Source organism: Cnephaeus nilssonii (genome assembly GCF_951640355.1).
Source record: "Cnephaeus nilssonii genome assembly, chromosome: X".
Taxonomy (NCBI): Eukaryota; Metazoa; Chordata; class Mammalia; order Chiroptera; family Vespertilionidae; genus Cnephaeus; species Cnephaeus nilssonii.
Window position 1 is genome coordinate 2,923,430 of NC_137071.1, and position 14,983 is coordinate 2,938,412.

The following is a 14,983-nucleotide window of genomic DNA, read 5'->3' on the forward strand; positions in this document are numbered from 1 at the left end:
AGTGGTGGCCCCCAACCAGGCTATTTGCATTTTTATTTTTAGAAGGTTTGACAGTGGACACAAATGGCATCCTGTGTTTTCCAGGTTGCAGTCTAGATACCATGGTGAACTTCATCAAGATCATTGCGTGGACAGTGCATGAACCTGATAAGTGATGACCTGTCCCTTAGGCATCCGACAGACCCTCTGACATACAGATATCTAGGTGAGGGTGTATGGTATCCCTAACACAGTGTTGTTTTGCAGGTGACCAGTGAAGTCCTTCTTAGTACTCAGAAATGAGATTCTGTGACATACAATCATGAGAGAATGATATTTTCTTGACTCCATATTGAGTGTATTCTTGGCCTTTAGGCAGTTCGGCATCCATTTGACTCAAGAAACCCTTGTGAGCATGTCCAGAAATTGCCTTTTATGCCCCCATACTGATACATTGATAGGTACACTTCCAGGTAATTTCTCCTATGGTTTGTCTCCACATTAATGACTGTGGAATGTTTGCAGGTGTCTCTTCATGAAAAAAGGTGTCATTGACCTCCTCAAGTGTTCAGGTAATGGTCATGAGTCTCCAACCAAAGCCATAGATCAGCCCTAACCAGTTTTGCTCAGTGGTTAGTGTCGGCCTGCAGACTTACAGGCCCCAGGTTTGATTCCCATCATGGGCAAGTACCTGGGTTGGGGGCACATCCGCAGTGTGAGCTGTGCAGGAGGCAGCTGATCAATGTTTCTCTCTCATCGATGTTTCCAACTCTCTATTCCTCTCCCTTCCTGTCTGTAAAAAAATCAATAAAATATATATTTTTTAAAAAGCCATTGATCAAGACAAAGTGCAGTTCTCTCGGTAGACTAAGACGTGTACGCCACACATTTTCCTCAGTGTCTCTTAAAGGTCACATTGAGCCCATCCCCGGGAAGCTATCCACAGTAGGTATGCAGGCATCCAGTAGGTATGGGGGTTAGGGATGAAGTGGGCCTAAACCACAGCACAGACGAGCCGATCTTCATGTTTCTAAGGCAGCGATGACTGTGTACCTAACACTTCCTGGTTCAATCGCTTTGGTGCAGGTGGTCAGGTAACTGCCTTCTGTTTTTACCTTTTCTCTTTCAGACATAAGTCATGTGTACTGCTGAGTGTCTTGGGATGGTGATATCTGGTGAGTTCCTGGCCTTCCCAAACCAGTTAGTAACCACAGGATTTTTTGAGGGATACCCTTGAGAGATGATAGTGTCTGTTGAGGAAGTTTTTGACCGGATTTAATAGAGTTATCAAGCGTGAGTTGGAGTCTTTCATCTTAAGGGACAGGAAAACCATCGTTGGCCAGTATGGTGGTAAAAGATGTTGTTATGCTAAACACTTTTTTCACATGTGCTTCTTGAGATTCTTGTGAGGAGAACTCGGTGAGGTAACTATGGTCATTATGGGAACCTGCCTCTAAAGCTGGTAGGTTGTCAAGTTTACATCATCTGATACTCAATGTGAGGTTAAGTGAAGAGGATGCTCTTTAACACTTGTGTTAATTACCTTGTTGTAGGGGGAGGTTGGCGACATCACTGGTACTGAGGTAATGGCTGTCCACAGTACCAGACATGCTGCCCTCCTCCCTCTACAAAAATCCCAGCACAGACCACGTGATGCTCACATGTCTAGGTAAGAGATGCTGTGTGCTAGCGCTCATTGTCGCCATGATTCCCTTTTAGGGATTCAGTAAGAAATGATGGATTCCTTGCCAATCATTTTAAGTGGCAGTTTACAGTTTTCTGTTTTAGAGAAGGTTTACATTTCCTACTGTGCCTGTTCCAGGATTATAGGCACACTGGATCTTATCCTGGCTGCCACCTACAGTACTGATCATAGATTTTTCACAGGTGACCAATCCAGAGTGACATGTTTGTAACAGTGGTGGCCACTCTGGATGGTTGCTGGTATCCAGGTAGAGTTGATGTGTCTCATACTGGATGGGGTTTTCTTATGGGTGTGCTGGTGGGAAAAGTGTTGTCCTTTACAAACATTCATGACTTTCAGGTTCCTGTGCAGAAATCAGGATGACGGTAACCTTGCCCCGAAATGAAGGACATGGCTGTAAAGCAGATAAGTGGTGATGCGGCCTTCAACCACAGCATGAGCCCTCTGATGTGCAGATCGCTAGGTGAGCTGTGATGTTTTCCCAACAAATTGATGTGACCTTTTTTTTGCAGGTATTCAGGTAGGAGATGATAGTCCTCAGCAATCGAGGTAGCTGCAGGTTGTTAATGTCATTTCTGACATTCAGATATCTAGGTGAGGGTGTATGGTATCCCTAACACTGTGTTATTGCTTTGCAGCTAACCCGTAAAGTTCTTCTCAGTACTCAGCAATGAGATTCTGTGACATACATTCATGAGAGAATGATGTTTTCTTGAGTCCATATTGAGTGTCTTCTTGGCTGTTAGGCAGTTCGGAATCCATTTGACTCAGGAAACCCTTGTGAGCATGTCCAGAAATTGCCTTTTATGTCCCCATACTGATACATTGATAGGTAGACTTCCAGGTAATTTCTCCCATGGTTTGTCTCCACATTAATGACTGTGGAATGTTTGCAGGTGTCTCTTCATGAAAAGAAGGTGTCATTGACCTCTTCAAGTGTTCAGTTAATGGTCATAAGTCTCCAACCAAAGCCATTGACCAAGACAATATGCAGTTGTCACGTGTACACCACCCATTTTCCACAGTGTGTCTTTCAGGTCACCGTGAGCCCATCCCCGGAAAGCCTATCCACATTAGGTGTGCAGGCCTCCAGTAGGAATGAGGGTCAGTGATGAAGTGGGACTAAACTACAGCACAGACCAGCCAATTTTCATGTTCCTAAGGCAGCGATAACTGTGTATGTAACACTTTCTGGTTCAATCCCTTTGTCGCAGGTAGTCAGGTAATAAACTTCTTTTTTTAACTTTTCTCTTAGAGACATAAGTCATGTGTAATGTTGAGTGTCTTGGGTGGATGATGTCCGGTGAGTTACATGGTATTCCCAAACTAGTTATTAACCGAAGCATATTTTGAGGAATACCCTTGAGAAATGATGGTGTCTGCTGAGGAAGATTTTGACCGGATTTAATAGAGTTATCAAGTTTGAGTAGTGTGTTTCATCCTAATGGACGTGAAAAGCATTGTTGGCAGGTGTGTTGCTTAAACAAGTTGTGATCCTAACCAACTTTGTCACATGTGATTCTTCATATTCTTGTGAGGAGAACTCGGTGAGCTCACTATGGTCTTAATTGGAACTTGCCTGTAAACGGGGTAGGTGGCCAAGTGGATCCTACCGCTGTGCACAATATCGGATACTCAAGGTGAGGTTAAGTGAAGAGGATCCTCTAAACACTTGTGTTAATTACCTTATTTGTACAGGGAGGGTGGCGGTATCACTGTTACTGATGTAATAGCTGCTCACAGTACCAGAAATGCTGCCCCCCTCCCCCTACAAAAGCCCAGCACAGACCACGTGATGCTCCCATGTCTAGGTACGTGATGCAGTGTGCTCACACTCGTTGTGGCCATGATTCTCTTGCAGGGATTCAGGTAAGAAATGAAGGATTCCTTGCCAATCTTAAGTAGGCATTTACAATTTTCTGTTTTAGAGAAGGTTTACGTTTCTAATGTGCCTGTTCCAGGAGTGCAGGCACATTGCTACTTATCCTGGCTTGCTAACCCGCTGTACTGATCTTAGGATTTTCACAGGTGGCCAATCCCAGAGTAACTGTTTGTGACTGTGGTGTCTTCTGTGGATGACTGAAGGTCTCCAGGTAGAGTGTCTTACAGAAGGAAATGTCGCAGCTAATCTTGGGTGTCCCACTACAAAGTTCTGTGCTTTCACAATCATTATAACCGTGACGTGTTTACCGGGAGGCAGGTAAGAAATTCTAGGGACCATAGAGGTACTAGCAAGCACATTGAATCTTTACTTTGGTATGTTATAGAACATTTAGTTTTGAACTATATAATTGGTAAGCGATTGGAAGATATCAGTGTAACTACCACAGGTTTTCCTAGTGACATTAATCACTGGATTTTTCATTCTCTGAGGGACCAGACATCATATGAAGGTGTCTCTGGCAATGGCATAGATTTGAGAGGACTGCGAGATGCTAGGTATAGTTGGGGTGTGCAGTGATGGCCCAAAATAAGGCTATTTGAGTTTTCATTTCTAGAAGGTTTGACAGTGGACATGTATGGCACCCAGTGTTGTCATGGTTGCAGTCCAGATACCATGGTGAACTTCTTCATGACCATTTCCTGGACAATGCATGAACGCGGTAAGTGATTACAAGTGCCTTAGGCATCCAAAACACCCTCTGAAATTCAGATATCTAGGTGAGGGTGTATGATAGCCCTAACACGGTGTTATTGCTTTGCAGCTAACCCGTGAAGTCCTTCTCAGTACTCAGCTATGAGATTCTGTGACATTCACTCATGAGAGAATGATGGGTGTGAATAACGAAATTTTCTGGACTCCATATTGAGTGTGTTCTTGACCATTAGCCAGTTCGGGATCCAATTGACCCAAGAAACCCTAGTGAGCATGCCCAGAGTTTGCCTTTTATCCCCCCACACTGATAGATTGATAGGTAGACATCCAGGTAATTCCTCCCACAGTCTGTCTCCACATTAGTGACCACGGAATGAGGGCAGGTGACTCTTCTTGAGAAGAAGGTGTCATGGACCTCTTCAAGTTTCCTGATAATGGTCATGAGTCTCCAACCAAAGCCATTGACCAAAGATCTGTGCAGTTGTCTTAGTAGACTAAGACTTGTAGGACACTCATTTTTTATACTGTCTCTTTCAGGTCACAGTGAGCCCATCCAGGGGAAGCCTATCCAGGGTAGGTGTGCAGGCATCCAGTAGGTATGGGGGTCAGGGATGAAGTGGACCTAAACCACAGCACAGACCAGCCGATCTTCATGTTCCTAAGGCAGCAATGACTGTGTGCCTAACATTTCCTGGTTCCATCGCTTTGGTGCAGGTGGTCAGGAAATAACCTGTTTTTACCTTTTCTCTTTCAGACATAAGTCATGTGTAATGCTGAGTATCTTGGGAGGGTGATATCTGTTTAGTTCCCTGGCCTTCCCATATAGATAGTAACCACAGGATTTTTTGAGGGATACCCTTGAGAGATGATAGTGTCTGTTGAGGAAGTTTTTGACCGACTTTAATAGAGTTATCAAGCGTGAGTTGGAGAATTTCATCGTAATGGATGGGAAAAGCATTGTTGCCAAGTGTGGTAGTAAAACAGGTTGTTATGGTAAACACGTTTGTCATATGTGCTTCTTGAGATTCTTGTGAGGAGAACTCAGTGACCTAACTATGGTCGTTATGGGAACCTGCCTCTAAAGCTGGTAGGTCGTCAAGTGAACATCACCTGATACTCAAGGTGAGTTTAAATGATGAGGATGCTCTTAACACTTGTGTTAATTATCTTGTTTGTAGGGGGAGGTGAGCGGCATCACTGGTACTGAGGTAATGGCTGTCCACAGTACCAGACATACCGCCCTCCTCCCCCTATAAAAATCCCAGCACAGACCACGTGATGCTCACATGTCTAGGTAACTGATGCTGTGTGCTAGAGCTCAATGTCGCCATGATTCCCTTTTAGGGATTCAGTAAGAAATGATGGATTCCTTGCCAATCGTTTTAAGTGGGAGTTTACAATTTTCTATTTTAGAGAAGGTTTACTTTCCTACTGTGCCTGTTCCAGGATTATAGGCACACTGGTACTTATTCTGGCAGCCACCTGCACTACTGATCTTAGGCTTTTCACAGGTGTCCAATCCTGAGCGACATGTTTGTAACAGTGGTGTCCACACTGGATGGCTGCTGGTATCCATGTAGAGTTGATGTGTCTCATACTGGATGGGGTTTTCTTACGGGTGTGCTGGTGGGGAAAGTGTTGTCCTTTGCAAACATTCATGACTTTCAGGTTCCTGTGCGGAAATCAGGATGACGGTAACCTTGCCCCGAAATGAAGGACGTGGCTGTTAGGCAGATAAGTGGTGATGCGGCCTTCAACCACAGCATGAGCCCTCTGATCTGCAGATCGCTAGATGAGCGCTGATGTTGTTCTCAACAAAATTGAGGTGACACTCTTTTTTTTGCAGGTATTCAGGTAGGAGATGATAGTCCTCAGCAATCGAGGTAGCTGCAGGTTGTTAATGTCATATTTTAGAGACTATTTTTCCTTAACCCTAAGAGGGATGAGGTATTGTTGTATCCAAGTCCTTTTCATAGTAGGCCAAGCCACAGCACCAACCATGAAAGTGCTCTAGGTTTCCTGTGGTGAAATGTCATATGTGACCTAGTCCGGACCTCGGAGTTCTGCAAAGTATTCAGGCATACTTGTTGGTGTCTTTCAAAAGGAAATGTCGTAGCTAATCTTGGGTGTCCCGCTACAAAGTTCTGTGCTTTCACAATCATTATTACTGTGACCTGTTTACTGGGAGTCAGGTAAGAAGTTCTAGGGACCATACAGGTACCAGCAAGCACATTGAATCCTTAGTTTGGTATGTTAGAGAACACCTAATTTTGAACTGTATGATTGGTGAGCAATTGGAAGATATCAGTGTAACTACCACGGGTCTCCAAAGTCACATTAATCACTGGATTTTTTTCATTCTCTGAGGGGCCAGTCATCATATGAAGGTGTCTCTGGCAATGGCATAGATTTGAGAGCACTGCTAGATGGCAGGTATAGTTGTGTTGTGCAGTGGTGGCCCACAACAAGGCTATTTGCATTTTTATTTTTAGAAGGTTTGACAGTGGACACAAATGGCATCCTGTGTTTTCCAGGTTGCAGTCTAGATACCATGCTGAAATTCAACATGATCATTGCCCAGACAGTGCATGAACCTGATAAGTGATGACCTGTGCCTTAGGCATCCGACAGACCCTCTGACATTCAGCTATTTAGGTGAGGGTGTATGGTATCCCTAACACCGTGTTATTGTTTTGCAGGTGACCAGTGAAGTCATTCTCAGTACTCACCTATGAGATTCTGTGACATACAATCATGAGAGAATGATGGATGTGCATAATGATGTTTTCTTGACTCCATATTGAGTGTCTTCTTGGTTGTTAGGCAGTTCGGAATCCATTTGACCCAAGAAACACTTGTGAGCATGCCCAGAAATTGCCTTTTGTGCCCCCATACTGATAAATTGATAGGTAGACTTTCAGGTCATTTCTCCCATGGTTTGTCTCCACATTAATGACTGTGGAATGTTTGCAGTTGTCTCTTCATGAAAAGAAGGTGTCATTGACCTCTTCAAGTGTTCAGTTAATGGTCATAAGTCTCCAACCAAATCCATTGACCAAGGCAATATGCAGATGTCACATGTACGCCACCCATTATCCACAGTGTGTCTTTCAGGTCACCATGACCCATCCCCGGAAAGCCTATCCACCTTACGTGTCCAGGCCTCCAGTAGGAATCAGGGTCATTGATGAAGTGGGACTAAACTACAGCACAGACCAGCCAATGTTCATGTTCCTAAGGCAGCGATTCCTGTGTATGTAACAATTCCTGGTTCAATCACTTTGTCGCAGGTGGTCAGGAAATAACCTTCTGTTTTTACCTTTTCTCTTTCAGACATAAGTCATGTGTACTGCTGAGTGTCTTGGGAGGGTGATATCTGGTGAGTTACCTGGCCTTCCCAAACTAGATAGTAACCACAGGATTTTTTGAGGGATACCCTTGAGAGATGATAGTGTCTGTTGAGGAAGTTTTTGACCGGATTTAATAGAGTTATCAAGCATGAGTTGGCATCTTTCATCTTAATGGACAGCAAAAGCATCGTTGGCCAGTATGGTAGTAAAACAAGTTGTTATGCTAAACCCTTTTGTCACATGTGCTTCTTCAGATACTTGTGAGTAGTACTCGGTGAACTGACTATGGTCGTTATGGGATCCTGCCTCTAAAGCTGGTAGGTTGTCAAGTGCACATCATCTGATACTCAAGGTGAGGTTAAGTGAAGAGGATGTTCTTAACACTTGTGTTAATTACCTTGTTGTAGGGGGAGGTTGGCGACATCACTGGTACTGAGGTAATGGCTGTCCACAGTACCAGACATGCCGCCCTCCTCCCCCTATAAAAATCCCAGCACAGACCACGTGATGCTCACATGTCTAGGTAACTGATGATGTGTGCTAGCGCTCATTGTCGCCATGATTCCCTTTTAGGGATTCAGTAAGAAATGATGGATTCCTTGCCAATCATTTTAGGTGGGAGTTTACAGTTTTCTGTTTTAGAGAAGGTTTACATTTCCTACTGTGTCTGTTCTAGGGTTATAGGCACACTGGATCTTATCCTGGCTGCCACCTACTGTACTGATCACAGGCTTTTCACAGGTGACCAATCCCGAGTGACATGTTTGTAACAGTGGTGGCCACTCTGGATGGCTGCTGGTATCCAGGTAGAGTTGATGTGACTCATTGTGGATGGGGTTTTCTTATGGGTGTGCTGGTGGGAAAAGTGTTGTCCTTTACAAACATTCATGACTTTCAGGTACCTGTGCGGAAATCAGGATGACTGTGACCTTGCCCCGAAATGAAGGACTTGGCTGTTAAGGAGATAAGTGGTGATGCAGCCTTCAACCACAGCATGAGCCCTCTGATATGCAGATCGCTAGGTGAGCTCTGATGTTTTCCCAACAAAATTGATGTGACACTCTTTTTTTTGCAGGTATTCAGGTAGGAGATGATAGTCCTCAGCAATCGAGGTAGCTGCAGGTTGTTAATGTCATATATTAGAGAATATTTTTCTTTAACCCTGAGAGGGATGAGGTATTGCTGTATCCAAGTCCTTTTCGTAGTAGGCCAAGCCCCAGCACTAACCATGGAAGTGTTGTAGGTGTCCCGTGGTGAAATGTCATATCTGACCTTGTCCGGACCTCAAGTTCTGCAAAGTATTCGGGCATACTTGTTGGTGTCTTACAAAAAGAAATGTCGCAGCTAATCTTGGGTGTCCCGCTACAAAGATCTGTGCTTTCACAATCATTATTACTGTGACGTGTTTACTGGGAGTCAGGTAAGAAATTCTAGGGACCATATAGGCACTAGTAAGCACATTGAATCCTTAGTTTGGTATGTTAGAGAACACCTAATTTTGAACTGTACGATTGTTGAGCGATTGGAAGATATCAGTGTAACTACCACAGGTCTCCTAAGTCACATTAATCACTGGATTTTTCATTCTCTGAGGGGCCAGTCATCATATGAAGGTGTCTCTGGCAATGGCATAGATTTGAGAGCACTGCGAGATGCTAGGTATAGTTGTGGTGTGCAGTGGTGGCCCACAACAAGGCTATTTGCATTTTTATTTCTGTAAGATTTGACAGTGGACACAAATGGCATCCTGTGTTTTCCGGTTGCAGTCTAGATACCATGGTGAAGTTCATCAAGATCATTGCGTGGACAGTGCATGAACCTGATAAGTGATGACCTGTACCTTAGGCATCCGACAGACCCTGTGACATTCAGATATTTAGGTGAGGGTGTATTGTATCCCTAACACCGTGTTATTGTTTTGCAGGTGACGAGTGAAGTCCTTCTCAGTACTCAGCAATGAGATTCTGTGACATACAATCATGAGAGAATGATGGATGTGCATAATGATGTTTTCTGGACTCCATATTGAGTGTCTTCTTGGCTGTTAGGCAGTTCGGAATCCATTTGACTCAAGAAACCCTTGTGAGCATGCCCAGAAATTGCCTTTTATGCCCCCATACTGATACATTGATAGGTAGACTTCCAGGTAATTTCTCCCATGGTTTGTCTCCACATTAATGACTGTGGAATGTTTGCAGGTGTCTCTTCATGAAAAGAAGGTGTCATTGACCTCTTCAAGTGTTCAGTTAATGGTCATAAGTCTCCAACCAAAGCCATTGACCAAGGCAATAATCAGATGTCACGTGTACACCACCCATTATCCACAGTGTGTCTTTCAGGTCACCATGACCCATCCCCGGGAAGCCTATCCACCTTAGGTGTGCAGGCCTCCAGTAGGAATGAGGTTCAGTGATGAAGTGAGACTACACTACATCACAGACCAGCCAATCTTCATGTTCCGAAGGCAGCGATAACTGTGTATGTAACAATTCCTGGTTCAATCACTTTGTTGCAGGTGGTTAGGTAATAAACTTCTATTTTTACCTTTTCTCTTTCAGACATAAGTCATGTGTACTGCTGAGTGTCTTGGGAAGGTGATATCTGGTGAGTTCCCAGGCCTTCCCAAACCAGTTAGTAACCACAGGATTTTTTGAGGGATACCCTTGAGAGATGATAGTGTCTGCTGAGGAAGTTTTTGACCGGATTTAATAGAGTTATCAAGCATGAGTTGGCATCTTTCATCATAATGGATGGGAAAAGCATTGTTGCCCAATTTAGTGGTAAAACAAGTTGTTATGCTAAACACTTTTGTCACATGTGCTTCTTCAGATTCTTGTGAGGAGAACTCGGTGAGCTAACTATGGTCGTTATGGGAACCTGCCTCAAAGGTGGTAGGTTGTCAAGTGCACATCATCTGATACTCAAGGTAAGGATAAGTGAAGAGGATTCTCTTAACACTTGTGTTAATTACCTTGTTGTAGGGGGAGGTTGGCGACATCACTGCTACTGAGGTAATGGCTGTCCACAGTACCAGACATGCCGCCCTCCTCCCCCTACAAAAATCCCAGCACAGACCACGTGATGCTCACAATTCTAGGTAAGTAATGCTGTGTGTTAGCGCTCATTGTCGCCATGATTCCCTTTTAGGGATTCAGTAAGAAATGATGGATTCCTTGCCAATCGTTTTAAGTGGGAATTTACAATTTTCTATTTTACAGAAGGTTTACTTGCCTACTGTGCCTGTTCCAGGATTATAGGCACACTGGTACTTATCCTGTCATCCACCTACTGTACTGATCTAAGGCTTTTCACAGGTGTCCAATACCGAGTGACATGCTTGTAACAGTGGTGTCCACTCTGGATGACTGCTGGTATCCATGTAGAGTTGATGTGTCTCATTGTGGATTTGGTTTGCTTACGGGTGTGCTGAAGGGAAAAGTGTTGTCGTTTTTCAAACATTCATGACTTTCCGGTTCCTGTGCGCAAATCTGAATGACTGTAACCTTGCCCTAAAATGAAGGATGTGGCTGTTATGCAGATCAGTGGTGATGCAGGCTTCAACCACAGCATGAGCCCTCTGATCTGCAGATCGCTAGGTGAGCTCTGATGTTTTCCCAACAAAATTGATGTGACACTCTTTTTTTTTGCAGGTATTCACATAGGAGATAATAGTCCTCAGCAATCGAGGTAGCTCCAGTTTGTTAATGTCATAGTTTAGAGACTATTTTTCTTTAACCCTGAGAGGGATGAGGTATTGCTGTATCCAAGTCCTTTTCGTAGTAGTCCAAGCCACAGCACCAACCATTGAATTGCTTTAGGTGTCCCAGGGTGAAATGTCGTATCTGACCTTGTCCGCACCTAGGAGTTCTGCAAAGTATTCGGGCATACTTGTTGGTGTCTTACAAAAGGCAATGTGGCAGCTAACCTTGGGTGTCCCGCTACAAAGTTCTGTGCTTTCACAATCATTATTAGTGTGACGTCTTTACTGGGAGTCAGGTAAGAAATTCTAGGGACCATACAGGCACGAGTAAGCACATTGAATCCTTAGTTTGGTATATTACAGAACATTTCGTTTTGAACTATATGATTGGTAAGCGGTTGCAAGATATCAGTGTAACTACCACGGGTTCCCAAGTGACATTAATCCCTGGATTTTTCATTCTCCGAGGGATCAGACATCATATGAAGGTGTGTCTGGCAATGGCATAGATTTGAGAGGACTGCGAGAGGCTAGGTATAGTAGGGGTGTGCAGTGGTGGCCCACAATGAGGCTATTTGAGTTTTCATTTCTAGAAGGTTTGACAGTGGACATGTATGGCATCCTGTGTTTTCATGGTTGCAGTCCAGATACCATGGTTAACTTCTTCATGACCATTTCCTGGACAATGCATGAACGCGGTAAGTGATTACCAGTGCCTTAGGCATCCGACACATCCTCTGACATTCAGATATCTAGGTGAGGGTGTATGGTATCCCTAACACCGTGTTATTGCTTTGCAGCTAACCCGTGAAGTTATTCTCAGTACTCAGCTATGAGATTCTGTGACATACCCTCATGAGAGAATGATGGATGTGCATAATGATGTTTTCTGGACTCCATATTGAGTGTCTTCTTGGCCTGTAGGCAGTTGGGAATCCATTTGACCCAAGAAACCCTAGTGAGCATGCCCAGATATTGCCTTTTATGCCCCCATACTGATAAATTGATAGGTATACGTCCAGGCAATTCCTCCCACAGTCTGTCTCCACATTAGTGCCCATGGAATGATGGCAGGTGATTCTTCATGAGAAGAAGGTTTCAAGGACCTCTTCAAGTGTCCTGGGAATGGTCATGAGTCTCCAACCAAAGCCATTGACCAAAGCTATGTGCAGTTCTCTTAGTAGATGAAGACTTATACGACACCGATTTTCCATAGTGTCTCTTTCAGGTCACAGTGAGCCCATCCAGAGGAAACCTATCCACAGTAGGTGTGCAGGCATCCAGTAAGTATGGGGGTCAGAGATGAAGTGGGCCTAAACCACAGCACAGACCAGCCAATCTTCATGTCCCTAAGGCAGCGATGACTGTGTACCTAACACTTCCTGGTTCCATCGCTTTGGTAGAAGTGGTCAGGTAATAGCCTTCTGTTTTTACCTTTTCTCTTTCAGACATAAGTCATGTGTACTGCTGAGTGTCTTGGGATGGTGATACCTGGTGAGTTCCCTGGCCTTCCCAAACCAGTTAGTAACCACAAGATTTTTTGAGGGATACCCTTGAGAGATGATAGTGTCTGTTGAAGTTTTTGACCAGATTTAATAGAGTTATCAAGTGTGAGTTGGCATCTTTCATCATAATGGATGGGAAAAGCATTGTTGGCAAGTGTGGTAGTAAAACAGGTTGTTATGGTAAACACGTTTGTCACATGTGCTTCTTCAGATTCTTGTGAGGAGAACTCGGTGACCTAACTATGGTCGTTATGGGTACCAGCCTCTAAAGCTGGTAGGTTGTCAAGGGCACATCATCTGATACTCAAGGTGAGGTTAAGTGAAGAGGATGCTCTTAACACCTGTGTTAATTACCTTGTTGTAGGGGGAGGTTGGCGACATCACTGGTACTGAGGTAATGGCTGTCCACAGTACCAGACATGCCGCCCTCCTCCCTCTACAAAAATCCCAGCACAGACCTCGTGATGCTCACATGTCTAGGTAAGTAATGCTGTGTGCTAGCGCTCATTGTCGCCATGATTCCCTTTTAGGGATTCAGTAAGAAATGATGGATTCCTTGCCAATCGTTTTAAGTGGGAGTTTACAATTTTCTATTTTAGAGAAGGTTTACTTTCCTACTGTGCCTGTTCCAGGATTATAGGCAAACTGGTACTTATCCTGGCAGCCACCTCCAGTACTGAGCTTAGGCTTTTCACAGGTGTCCAATACCGAGTGACATGTTTGTAACAGTGGTGTCCACTTTGGATGACTGCTGGTATCCAGGTAGAGTTGATATGTCTCATTTTGGATGGGGTTTGCTTACGGGTGTGCTGGTGGGGAAAGTGTTGTCCTTTACAAACATTCATGACTTTCAGGTTCCTGTGCGGAAATCAGGAAGACAGTAACCTTTCCCCGAAATGAAGGATGTGGCTGTTAGGCATATAAGTGGTGATGATGGCTTCAACCACAGCATGAGTCCTCTGATCTGCAGATCGCTAGGTGAGCTCTGATGTTTTCCCAACAAAATGATGTGACACTCTTTTTTTGCAGGTAGGAGATGATAGTCCTCAGCAATCGAGGTAGCTGCAGGTTGTTAATGTCATATTTTAGAGACTATTTTTCTTTAACCATGAGAGGGATGAGGTATTGCTGTATCCAAGTCCTTTTCGTAGTAGGCCAAGCCACAGCACCAACCATGGAAGTGTTGTAGGTGTCCCGTGGTGAAATGTCATATCTGACCTTGTCCGGACCTCAGAGTTCTGCAAAGTATTCGGGCATACTTGGTGTCTTACAAAAGGAAATGTCGCAGCTAATCTTGGGTGTCCCGCTACAAAGTTCTGTGCTTTCACAGGGTGTCCCGCTACAAAGTTCTGTGCTTTCACAATCCTTATTACTGTGACGTGTTTACTGGGAGTCAGGTAAGAAATTCTAGGGACCATATAGGCACTAGTAAGCACATTGAATCCTTAGTTTGGTATGTTAGAGAACACCTAATTTTGAACTGTGCGATTGTTGAATGATTGGAAGATATCAGTGTAACTACCACGGGTCTCCCAAGTCAAATTAATCTCTGGATTTTTCTTTCTCTGAGGGGCCAGTCATCATATGAAGGTGTCTCTGGCAATGGCATAGATTTGAGAGCACTGCGAGATGCTAGGTATAGTTGGGGTGTGTAGTGGTGGCCCACAACCAGGCTATTTGCATTTTCATTTTTAGAAGGTTTGACAGTGGACACAAATGGCATCCTGTGTTTTCCGGGTTGCAGTCTAGATACCATGGTGAAATTCATCATGATCATTGCCCGGACAGTGCATGAACCTGATAAGTGATGACCTGTGACTTAGGCATCCCAGACCCTGTGACATTCAGATATCTAGGTGAGGGTGTATGGTATCCCTAACACCGTGTTATTGTTTTGCAGGTGACCCGTGAATTCCTTCTCAGTACTCAGCAATGAGATTCTGTGACATACAATCATTAGAAAATGATGGATGTGCATAATGATATTTTCTGGAATCCATATTGAGTGTCTTCTTGACCTGTAGGCAGTTCCGAATCCATTTGACCCAAGAAACCCTAGTATGCATGCCCAGATATTGCCTTTTATGCCCCCATACTGATATATTGATAGGTAGACTTCCAGTTAACTTCTCCCAAGGTCCGTCTCCA